General features: G+C 44.0%; 1 long non-coding RNA gene across 2 annotated transcripts; it reads left to right on the top strand.

Moving 5' to 3' along the window:
• Positions 1 to 452: 452 nt before the first annotated feature.
• LOC127011813 (uncharacterized) lies at positions 453 to 11934 on the top strand. Of its 2 annotated transcripts, none has more exons than XR_007765183.1 (3): positions 453 to 665; positions 720 to 1751; positions 11896 to 11934. It is a non-coding gene; the product is annotated as an uncharacterized LOC127011813 (long non-coding RNA). The 2 variants fall into 2 exon arrangements; XR_007765182.1 differs by lacking the exon at positions 11896 to 11934 and adding an exon at positions 1808 to 1846.
• The last annotated feature ends 784 nt before the right edge of the window (positions 11935 to 12718 follow it).

The raw sequence follows: 12718 nt of genomic DNA, 5'->3' as shown, positions 1-12718 counted from the left end.
AAATTTTTACCACGCAAAGGAGTCCTTGGTCTAATAAAAAATTTTAACGCCATGTTTAGCCTAGGGTACTTTCCTAAACTGTGGAAGCGTGCGCGGATTGTCATGATCCCCAAAGCTGGAAAGCCACCCATATTGAGTCCCATCGCCCAATCAGCCTGCTGGCAACCTTCTCCAAGATTTTTGAGCGCATCCTCCTTAGCCGACTAATGGATCTTCCGCAGGTAGTGAATCACATACGCACATAAGTCTCTCAGTTTTAAAAACTCTCTCTCTCAGTTTTAAGAACTTTCCCAAAAGTTTTGTTCTATTGCAGGTAGTATATAAGTCGGAACCAGCCTATGCTTAAAATCAAAAAACTATCTGCCCCAATTTTTAGAAATCAAATAAAAGTCAGGCCAAATAGTTTTAAAAGATCATGACTTTTTTTCAATTCCTGTCAAAGTGACAAGGGGTGGACGGCTCCGATCAGAACATTTATCTGGGAACTCTCTAAAAATGTTGGATCTGCCAGAATGGCAAGATCCGGTGGACGGTAGCTTTCCGGCCAATTTAGGCAAAACGTAAGCTGCGGTTTCTAGCTGAAGGCCTGCGGAAGTTGACCAACGGGAATTGGGGCTGCCTTTATGCAACAGTGTATGAAGCCGCGCTCGACATGTGAAACAGCTGTGAGTTCTAGTACATTCGAAACAATTTAGGCAAACCTGTTTTTTTTTATGTAGTTCGTTCGGGCATCCACAGACATCTGGAGAAAACGCTGGCATAAGCGCACCGGATGACTTCCTTTTGAGCACAGATCGCAATTCTTTGGTTTTGTGACCACCCTACCTTCGAAGGAGTTGAGCTTCCTGGAAACAGTTTGACTCTTGCGTTAGAGTGATTGCTGGTACTGGGTTGCATATCCTCAATCGCCTATAACGTTCGGTATCGGTAGCTAAGAAACGTGTTCATTTGAAAAGGGACTGCTTCCATAAGGAGAGGGGCAGTTTTATTAATCTACAGGCGCACAGGAATACCACGAGAATGGAATGTTGGAAAGAGCCAGCGCTATCAAACACCCTTGTATTGTGCTCTGTAGGTCTTTCAGAGCCTGGCCAGATTCAGATCTTAAGGAACTTAAATTAAAAAGGATTTTGAGTTGGCTGTTTACCAGCAGTTTCTTATTTTCGAAGCGGTCTCTAAGAGCTGCCTATGCTGAATCGAAACCCTCATATGCGAGAGGGGACTTGACTGCGATTGACTGATTAGCCTCGCCGCTAGCTTTAGCGTTGAGATAAAAACGTTTTTTGACCGATATCAACCTAGAATTGTTGACATAAGCTGCTGTAAAAAGATCCCTAAATGTTGGCCATTTCAGATAGAGGACTATCTGTTCGAATACATCAGTATCGTATGGAGGTACCCGGCACCCATACGGAATGTAAGTGGACTGTTTATTGGAGTTTCAATCGTCGCTCTGAAATGGCTCAAATGGTCGGACACCGTGATGAACCGTGCGAGGACTGCAATTGCGATTTCATTACTCATTTTTGTCTGAGAACGGGTTGCTGGTGACTTTACGGAGAGACGATCGTGTCTGATTGCTCGTAGGAACAGACAGCTTCTTGTCGTCTCCTTGGGTGGCTAAGGAAGTTTCGCTATTTGCCTTTGCGATCGACTTTGGGTCTTCTGGGCTTGCTGTGCGCGAGCTATTTTTGATGATGGTAGCATTAAGCGTAACTCTTTCGTCAGTGTGCAGTTGAACTATTGAGGAGGTGAGTCAACAATTGACATTGACTATACTATGCTGATCAGCAGTTCTTATAACCAGTGGGAGATACTAAGCGCCTGCTACTATCCCTAACTTGGCTACTGTTGGATTTTATACATTTGCAAGTGATTCTTAATCCAATAATATCAAAATGTTCTTGAAGTAAGAACAGGAAGGACTTAAAATAGAACAAAAAGTGCAATTCGACTTAAAGTGGTGTATTGTGGGCTTTTTATATCGCGTTAGTACCTTTCGGTTTTCAGGGCTTAAGAACTAAACGCCCGCGAAAAACGTTATGCGATAGACCGCTGTTAAGGCGTTTGTTTCTGATTCGAAAGTTCCCAGGTTCAAGTATGCAGTATTAAAGAATAATATCTAAAATCTAATGCTGCATTATTTAAATAAAAAAATAAAAATAAATTTGTCACGGGGAGGATACGAACCACTAACCCTCAAGCCTGTGCATCAAAAAAAAGTTTTCTGAGCCACGCATAGCCAAGTTGGAGCTTCTCTTCTCAAGGCTGGACAGGATGATGTCCCTTGTTGAGACCCTCTTTCAGGCACTTCTACAGACGCTTCTCCTCCGCTACTCACAATGGGTGTCCTTAAGATGGCTAACGCAAGCGGGGCCTCCTCGAAAGTTAACGAGATACTGGCCTTTATTAAACTACACGAATCAGACATCCTCTTGCTATCTGAATCACACTTCTCCTCTCGGTCTACCTTGACAATACCTGGATTCACCCTACACAACGCCAGTCATCCAGATGACAGTATGCATGGAGGCGTTGCGATCTTTATAAAATCCTCCATATCCCATCAGCCTTTCTCCATACTTTGCAAAACAACATCCAGGCAATCACGATTCAGCTTTCCGCAAGCAGAGGCTCTTTTAATGTGGCTTCTTTTAGCCTATAGATGGACCGAGGCCAACTTATCGTCGTTATTCCCACATTTTAAAGCCAAGTTCCTAGCAGCAGGCGACTGGAAAACCAGACACAGCCTGTGGGGCAACTACAGAATGTGCGCTAGAGGCAGGGTCCTGTGCGATGCAATGACTGATGAGGGTAATGATATTGTAGCTTCTGGTGAAGCTACTCACTACCCCTATCGTCCTAATGCCAAACGCTATTGACTTTGGTATCTCCAAAGGCTTTAGACCGCAACAAATATCAGTACAAGTACTTACTGATGTGTCGTCAAACCATTTACCTCTGCTCTTTGAGCTAAATGAAGACTCCCAATTCTTCAAAGGCGTTTCAAAATTATTGCCACCACATGCAAACATTAAGGCTTTTAAAGCACACACATAGATGCCTCTATTAAACTCAACGTCCCCATTACCAATTGTAGAGAGCTCGATGATTACACAGTGTCTTTTACTTCCCTCATCACTGAACCTGCGCGGCAGGCTACCCCAGCGCCAATCTTAGAAGGTAGTACATTGCGTCAGGTGATCCAGCTGTGAAACAAATGTTATCACGCGTCACTAATAGACTGCACCGGCTGTTAGCCAAAAATCGGCAGAAAAACTTTGACACCTTGCTGGAAGGAGCTGGTCCAGACAATCACAGTGACTTCTCGATTTGGAAGCTCACTAGAGGTATGAAGAGACAACCGTTATTCCAGTCACTCATCCGGAGTCACAGTGGCCATTGGCTCAAAACGGATTATGATAAGGCAAACGCCTTTGCTGTGCACCTCTCCTCTACCTTTACTCTCTTCGAGCTAACAGCCGATCATCATCGCGCTGAAGTTGCAACCTTCTTGAGCTCTCCTGTTCAAACGGCCCGCCCCATAAGACACACAGGAAATCATGTTGCAACTGAAGGCCCTACAACCGAAAAAAACGGCGACACATGAATGCATTGATAATCGAGCGGCGAAATTTTTACCACGCAAAGGAGTCCTTGGTCTAATAAAAAATTTTAACGCCATGTTTAGCCTAGGGTACTTTCCTAAACTGTGGAAGCGTGCGCGGATTGTCATGATCCCCAAAGCTGGAAAGCCACCCATATTGAGTCCCATCGCCCAATCAGCCTGCTGGCAACCTTCTCCAAGATTTTTGAGCGCATCCTCCTTAGCCGACTAATGGATCTTCCGCAGGTAGTGAATCACATACGCACATAAGTCTCTCAGTTTTAAAAACTCTCTCTCTCAGTTTTAAGAACTTTCCCAAAAGTTTTGTTCTATTGCAGGTAGTATATAAGTCGGAACCAGCCTATGCTTAAAATCAAAAAACTATCTGCCCCAATTTTTAGAAATCAAATAAAAGTCAGGCCAAATAGTTTTAAAAGATCATGACTTTTTTTCAATTCCTGTCAAAGTGACAAGGGGTGGACGGCTCCGATCAGAACATTTATCTGGGAACTCTCTAAAAATGTTAGATCTGCCAGAATGGCAAGATCCGGTGGACGGTAGCTTTCCGGCCAATTTAGGCAAAACGTAAGCTGCGGTTTCTAGCTGAAGGCCTGCGGAAGTTGACCAACGGGAATTGGGGTTGCCTTTATGCAACAGTGTATGAAGCCGCGCTCGACATGTGAAACAGCTGTGAGTTCTAGTACATTCGAAACAATTTAGGCAAACCTGTTTTTTTTTATGTAGTTCGTTCGGGCATCCACAGACATCTGGAGAAAACGCTGGCATAAGCGCACCGCATGACTTCCTTTTGAGCACAGATCGCAATTCTTTGGTTTTGTGATCACCCTACCTTCGAAGGAGTTGAGCTTCCTGGAAACAGTTTGACTCTTGCGTTAGACTGATTGCTGGTACTGGGTTGCATATCCTCAATCGCCTATAACGTTCAGTATCGGTAGCTAAGAAACGTGTTCATTTGAAAAGGGACTGCTTCCATAAGGAGAGGGGCAGTTTTGGTAATGTACAGGCGCACAGGAATACCACGAGAATGGAATGTTGGAAAGAGCCAGCGCTATCAAACACCCTTGTATTGTGCTCTGTAGGTCTTTCAGAGCCTGGCCAGATTCAGATCTTAAGGAACTTAAATTAAAAAGGATTTTGAGTTGGCTGTTTACCAGCAGTTTCTTATTTTCGAAGCGGTCTCTAAGAGCTGCCTATGCTGAATCGAAACCCTCATATGCGAGAGGGGACTTGACTGCGATTGACTGATTAGCCTCGCCGCTAGCTTTAGCGTTGAGATAAAAACGTTTTTTGACCGATATCAACCTAGAATTGTTGACATAAGCTGCTGTAAAAAGATCCCTAAATGTTGGCCATTTCAGATAGAGGACTATCTGTTCGAATACATCAGTATCGTATGGAGGTACCCGGCACCCATACGGAATGTAAGTGGACTGTTTATTGGAGTTTCAATCGTCGCTCTGAAATGGCTCAAATGGTCGGACACCGTGATGAACCGTGCGAGGACTGCAATTGCGATTTCATTACTCATTTTTGTCTGAGAACGGGTTGCTGGTGACTTTACGGAGAGACGATCGTGTCTGATTGCTCGTAGGAACAGACAGCTTCTTGTCGTCTCCTTGGGTGGCTAAGGAAGTTTCGCTATTTGCCTTTGCGATCGACTTTGGGTCTTCTGGGCTTGCTGTGCGCGAGCTATTTTTGATGATGGTAGCATTAAGCGTAACTCTTTCGTCAGCGTGCAGTTGAACTATTGAGGAGTTGAGTCAACAATTGACATTGACTATACTATGCTGATCAGCAGTTTTTATAACCAGTGGGAGATACTAAGCGCCTGGTACTATCCCTAACTTGGCTACTGTTGGATTTTATACATTTGCAAGTGATTCTTAATCGAATAATATCAAAATGTTCTTAAAGTAAGAACAGGAAGGACTTAAAATAGAACAAAAAGTGCAATTCGACTTAAAGTGGTGTACTGTGGGCTTTCTATATCGCGTTAGTACCTTCGGTTTTCAGGGCTTAAGAACTAAACGCCCGCGAAAAACGTTATGCGATAGACCGCTGTTAAGGCGTTTGTTTCTGATTCGAAAGTTCCCAGGTTCAAGTATGCAGTATTAAAGAATAATATCTAAAATCTAATGCTGCATTATTTAAATAAAAAAATAAAAATAAATTTGTCACGGGGAGGATACGAACCACTAACCCTCAAGCCTGTGCATCAAAAAAAAGTTTTCTGAGCCACGCATAGCCAAGTTGGAGCTTCTCTTCTCAAGGCTGGACAGGATGATGTCCCTTGTTGAGACCCTCTTTCAGGCACTTCTACAGACGCTTCTCCTCCGCTACTCACAATGGGTGTCCTTAAGATGGCTAACGCAAGCGGGGCCTCCTCGAAAGTTAACGATCCAGCTGTGAAACAAATGTTATCACGCGTCACTAATAGACTGCACCGGCTGTTAGCCAAAAATCGGCAGAAAAACTTTGACACCTTGCTGGAAGGAGCTGGTCCAGACAATCACAGTGACTTCTCGATTTGGAAGCTCACTAGAGGTATGAAGAGACAACCGTTATTCCAGTCACTCATCCGGAGTCACAGTGGCCATTGGCTCAAAACGGATTATGATAAGGCAAACGCCTTTGCTGTGCACCTCTCCTCTACCTTTACTCTCTTCGAGCTAACAGCCGATCATCATCGCGCTGAAGTTGCAACCTTCTTGAGCTCTCCTGTTCAAACGGCCCGCCCCATAAGACACACAGGAAATCATGTTGCAACTGAAGGCCCTACAACCGAAAAAAACGGCGACACATGAATGCATTGATAATCGAGCGGCGAAATTTTTACCACGCAAAGGAGTCCTTGGTCTAATAAAAAATTTTAACGCCATGTTTAGCCTAGGGTACTTTCCTAAACTGTGGAAGCGTGCGCGGATTGTCATGATCCCCAAAGCTGGAAAGCCACCCATATTGAGTCCCATCGCCCAATCAGCCTGCTGGCAACCTTCTACAAGATTTTTGAGCGCGTCCTCCTTAGCCGACTAATGGATCTTCCGCAGGTAGTGAATCACATACGCACATAAGTCTCTCAGTTTTAAAAACTCTCTCTCTCAGTTTTAAGAACTTTCCCAAAAGTTTTGTTATATTGCAGGTAAGTATATAAGTCGGAACCAGCCTATGCTTAAAATCAAAAAACTATCTGCCCCAATTTTTAGAAATCAAATAAAAGTCAGGCCAAATAGTTTTAAAAGATCATGACTTTTTTTCAATTCCTGTCAAAGTGACAAGGGGTGGACGGCTCCGATCAGAACATTTATCTGGGAACTCTCTAAAAATGTTAGATCTGCCAGAATGGCAAGATCCGGTGGACGGTAGCTTTCCGGCCAATTTAGGCAAAACGTAAGCTGCGGTTTCTAGCTGAAGGCCTGCGGAAGTTGACCAACGGGAATTGGGGTTGCCTTTATGCAACAGTGTATGAAGCCGCGCTCGACATGTGAAACAGCTGTGAGTTCTAGTACATTCGAAACAATTTAGGCAAACCTGTTTTTTTTTATGTAGTTCGTTCGGGCATCCACAGACATCTGGAGAAAACGCTGGCATAAGCGCACCGGATGACTTCCTTTTGAGCACAGATCGCAATTCTTTGGTTTTGTGATCACCCTACCTTCGAAGGAGTTGAGCTTCCTGGAAACAGTTTGACTCTTGCGTTAGACTGATTGCTGGTACTGGGTTGCATATCCTCAATCGCCTATAACGTTCAGTATCGGTAGCTAAGAAACGTGTTCATTTGAAAAGGGACTGCTTCCATAAGGAGAGGGGCAGTTTTGGTAATGTACAGGCGCACAGGAATACCACGAGAATGGAATGTTGGAAAGAGCCAGCGCTATCAAACACCCTTGTATTGTGCTCTGTAGGTCTTTCAGAGCCTGGCCAGATTCAGATCTTAAGGAACTTAAATTAAAAAGGATTTTGAGTTGGCTGTTTACCAGCAGTTTCTTATTTTCGAAGCGGTCTCTAAGAGCTGCCTATGCTGAATCGAAACCCTCATATGCGAGAGGGGACTTGACTGCGATTGACTGATTAGCCTCGCCGCTAGCTTTAGCGTTGAGATAAAAACGTTTTTTGACCGATATCAACCTAGAATTGTTGACATAAGCTGCTGTAAAAAGATCCCTAAATGTTGGCCATTTCAGATAGAGGACTATCTGTTCGAATACATCAGTATCGTATGGAGGTACCCGGCACCCATACGGAATGTAAGTGGACTGTTTATTGGAGTTTCAATCGTCGCTCTGAAATGGCTCAAATGGTCGGACACCGTGATGAACCGTGCGAGGACTGCAATTGCGATTTCATTACTCATTTTTGTCTGAGAACGGGTTGCTGGTGACTTTACGGAGAGACGATCGTGTCTGATTGCTCGTAGGAACAGACAGCTTCTTGTCGTCTCCTTGGGTGGCTAAGGAAGTTTCGCTATTTGCCTTTGCGATCGACTTTGGGTCTTCTGGGCTTGCTGTGCGCGAGCTATTTTTGATGATGGTAGCATTAAGCGTAACTCTTTCGTCAGCGTGCAGTTGAACTATTGAGGAGTTGAGTCAACAATTGACATTGACTATACTATGCTGATCAGCAGTTTTTATAACCAGTGGGAGATACTAAGCGCCTGGTACTATCCCTAACTTGGCTACTGTTGGATTTTATACATTTGCAAGTGATTCTTAATCCAATAATATCAAAATGTTCTTGAAGTAAGAACAGGAAGGACTTAAAATAGAACAAAAAGTGCAATTCGACTTAAAGTGGTGTACTGTGGGCTTTCTATATCGCGTTAGTACCTTTCGGTTTTCAGGGCTTAAGAACTAAACGCCCGCGAAAAACGTTATGCGATAGACCGCTGTTAAGGCGTTTGTTTCTGATTCGAAAGTTCCCAGGTTCAAGTATGCAGTATTAAAGAATAATATCTAAAATCTAATGCTGCATTATTTAAATAAAAAAATAAAAATAAATTTGTCACGGGGAGGATACGAACCACTAACCCTCAAGCCTGTGCATCAAAAAAAAGTTTTCTGAGCCACGCATAGCCAAGTTGGAGCTTCTCTTCTCAAGGCTGGACAGGATGATGTCACTTGTTGAGACCCTCTTTCAGGCACTTCTACAGACGCTTCTCCTCCGCTACTCACAATGGGTGTCCTTAAGATGGCTAACGCAAGCGGGGCCTCCTCGAAAGTTAACGAGATACTGGCCTTTATTAAACTACACGAATCAGACATCCTCTTGCTATCTGAATCACACTTCTCCTCTCGGTCTACCTTGACAATACCTGGATTCACCCTACACAACGCCAGTCATCCAGATGACAGTATGCATGGAGGCGTTGCGATCTTTATAAAATCCTCCATATCCCATCAGCCTTTCTCCATACTTTGCAAAACAACATCCAGGCAATCACGATTCAGCTTTCCGCAAGCAGAGGCTCTTTTAATGTGGCTTCTTTTAGCCTATAGATGGACCGAGGCCAACTTATCGTCGTTATTCCCACATTTTAAAGGCAAGTTCCTAGCAGCAGGCGACTGGAAAACCAGACACAGCCTGTGGGGCAACTACAGAATGTGCGCTAGAGGCAGGGTCCTGTGCGATGCAATGACTGATGAGGGTAATGATATTGTAGCTTCTGGTGAAGCTACTCACTACCCCTATCGTCCTAATGCCAAACGCTATTGACTTTGGTATCTCCAAAGGCTTTAGACCGCAACAAATATCAGTACAAGTACTTACTGATGTGTCGTCAAACCATTTACCTCTGCTCATTGATCTAAATGAAGACTCCCAATTCTTCAAAGGCGTTTCAAAATTATTGCCACCACATGCAAACATTAAGGCTTTTAAAGCACACACATAGATGCCTCTATTAAACTCAACGTCCCCATTACCAATTGTAGAGAGCTCGATGATTACACAGTGTCTTTTACTTCCCTCATCACTGAAGCTGCGCGGCAGGCTACCCCAGCGCCAATCTTAGAAGGTAGTAAATTGCGTCAGGTGATCCAGCTGTGAAACAAATGTTATCACGCGTCACTAATAGACTGCACCGGCTGTTAGCCAAAAATCGGCAGAAAAACTTTGACACCTTGCTGGAAGGAGCTGGTCCAGACAATCACAGTGACTTCTCGATTTGGAAGCTCACTAGAGGTATGAAGAGACAACCGTTATTCCAGTCACTCATCCGGAGTCACAGTGGCCATTGGCTCAAAACGGATTATCATAAGGCAAACGCCTTTGCTGCGCACCTCTCCTCTACCTTTACTCCCTTCGAGCTAACAGCCGATCATCATCGCGCTGAAGTTGCAACCTTCTTGAGCTCTCCTGTTCAAACGGCCCGTCCCATAAGACAGACAGGAAATCATGTTGCAACTGAAGGCCCTACAACCGAAAAAAACGGCGAGACATGAATGCATTGATAATCGAGCGGCGAAATCTTTACCACGCAAAGGAGTCCTTGGTCTAATAAAAAATTTTAACGCCATGTTTAGCCTAGGGTACTTTCCTAAACTGTGGAAGCGTGCGCGGATTGTCATGATCCCCAAAGCTGGAAAGCCACCCATATTGAGTCCTATCGCCCAATCAGCCTGCTGGCAACCTTCTCCAAGATTTTTGAGCGCATCCTCCTTAGCCGACTAATGGATCTTCCGCAGGTAGTGAATCACATACGCACATAAGTCTCTCAGTTTTAAAAACTCTCTCTCTCAGTTTTAAGAACTTTCCCAAAAGTTTTGTTATATTGCAGGTAAGTATATAAGTCGGAACCAGCCTATGCTTAAAATCAAAAAACTATCTGCCCCAATTTTTAGAAATCAAATAAAAGTCAGGCCAAATAGTTTTAAAAGATCATGACTTTTTTTCAATTCCTGTCAAAGTGACAAGGGGTGGACGGCTCCGATCAGAACATTTATCTGGGAACTCTCTAAAAATGTTGGATCTGCCAGAATGGCAAGATCCGGTGGACGGTAGCTTTCCGGCCAATTTAGGCAAAACGTAAGCTGCGGTTTCTAGCTGAAGGCCTGCAGAAGTTGACCAACGGGAATTGGGGCTGCCTTTATGCAACAGTGTATGAAGCCGCGCTCGACATGTGAAACAGCTGTGAGTTCTAGTACATTCGAAACAATTTAGGCAAACCTGTTTTTTTTTATGTAGTTCGTTCGGGCATCCACAGACATCTGGAGAAAACGCTGGCATAAGCGCACCGGATGACTTCCTTTTGAGCACAGATCGCAATTCTTTGGTTTTGTGACCACCCTACCTTCGAAGGAGTTGAGCTTCCTGGAAACAGTTTGACTCTTGCGTTAGAGTGATTGCTGGTACTGGGTTGCATATCCTCAATCGCCTATAACGTTCGGTATCGGTAGCTAAGAAACGTGTTCATTTGAAAAGGGACTGCTTCCATAAGGAGAGGGGCAGTTTTGGTAATGTACAGGCGCACAGGAATACCACGAGAATGGAATGTTGGAAAGAGCCAGCGCTATCAAACACCCTTGTATTGTGCTCTGTAGGTCTTTCAGAGCCTGGCCAGATTCAGATCTTAAGGAACTTAAATTAAAAAGGATTTTGAGTTGGCTGTTTACTAGCAGTTTCTTATTTTCGAAGCGGTCTCTAAGAGCTGCCTATGCTGAATCGAAACCCTCATATGCGAGAGGGGACTTGACTGCGATTTACTGATTAGCCTCGCCGCTAGCTTTAGCGTTGAGATAAAAACGTTTTTTGACCGATATCAACCTAGAATTGTTGACATAAGCTGCTGTAAAAAGATCCCTAAATGTTGGCCATTTCAGATAGAGGACTATCTGTTCGAATACATCAGTATCGTATGGAGGTACCCGGCACCCATACGGAATGTAAGTGGACTGTTTATTGGAGTTTCAATCGTCGCTCTGAAATGGCTCAAATGGTTGGACACCGTGATGAACCGTGCGAGGACTGCAATTGCGATTTCATTACTCATTTTTGTCTGATAACGGGTTGCTGGTGACTTTACGGAGAGACGATCGTGTCTGATTGCTCGTAGGAACAGACAGCTTCTTGTCGTCTCCTTGGGTGGCTAAGGAAGTTTCGCTATTTGCCTTTGCGATCGACTTTGGGTCTTCTGGGCTTGCTGTGCGCGAGCTATTTTTGATGATGGTAGCATTAAGCGTAACTCTTTCGTCAGTGTGCAGTTGAACTATTGAGGAGGTGAGTCAACAATTGACATTGACTATACTATGCTGATCAGCAGTTCTTATAACCAGTGGGAGATACTAAGCGCCTGCTACTATCCCTAACTTGGCTACTGTTGGATTTTATACATTCGCAAGTGATTCTTAATCCAATAATATCAAAATGTTCTTGAAGTAAGAACAGGAAGGACTTAAAATAGAACAAAAAGTGCAATTCGACTTAAAGTGGTGTATTGTGGGCTTTTTATATCGCGTTAGTACCTTTCGGTTTTCAGGGCTTAAGAACTAAACGCCCGCGAAAAACGTTATGCGATAGACCGCTGTTAAGGCGTTTGTTTCTGATTCGAAAGTTCCCAGGTTCAAGTATGCAGTATTAAAGAATAATATCTAAAATCTAATGCTGCATTATTTAAATAAAAAAATAAAAATAAATTTGTCACGGGGAGGATACGAACCACTAACCCTCAAGCCTGTGCATAAAAAAAAAGTTTTCTGAGCCACGCATAGCCAAGTTGGAGCTTCTCTTCTCAAGGCTGGACAGGATGATGTCCCTTGTTGAGACCCTCTTTCAGGCACTTCTACAGACGCTTCTCCTCCGCTACTCACAATGGGTGTCCTTAAGATGGCTAACGCAAGCGGGGCCTCCTCGAAAGTTAACGAGATACTGGCCTTTATTAAACTACACGAATCAGACATCCTCTTGCTATCTGAATCACACTTCTCCTCTCGGTCTACCTTGACAATACCTGGATTCACCCTACACAACGCCAGTCATCCAGATGACAGTATGCATGGAGGCGTTGCGATCTTTATAAAATCCTCCATATCCCATCAGCCTTTCTCCATACTTTGCAAAACAACATCCAGGCAATCACGATTCAGCTTTCCGCAAGCA

This window comes from Drosophila biarmipes, unplaced genomic scaffold (genome assembly GCF_025231255.1).
Source record: "Drosophila biarmipes strain raj3 unplaced genomic scaffold, RU_DBia_V1.1 ptg000009l, whole genome shotgun sequence".
Classification (NCBI taxonomy): Eukaryota; Metazoa; Arthropoda; class Insecta; order Diptera; family Drosophilidae; genus Drosophila; species Drosophila biarmipes.
The sequence above is the reverse complement of the archived record's forward strand: the minus strand, read 5'-3'. Positions and strand labels throughout refer to the sequence as shown.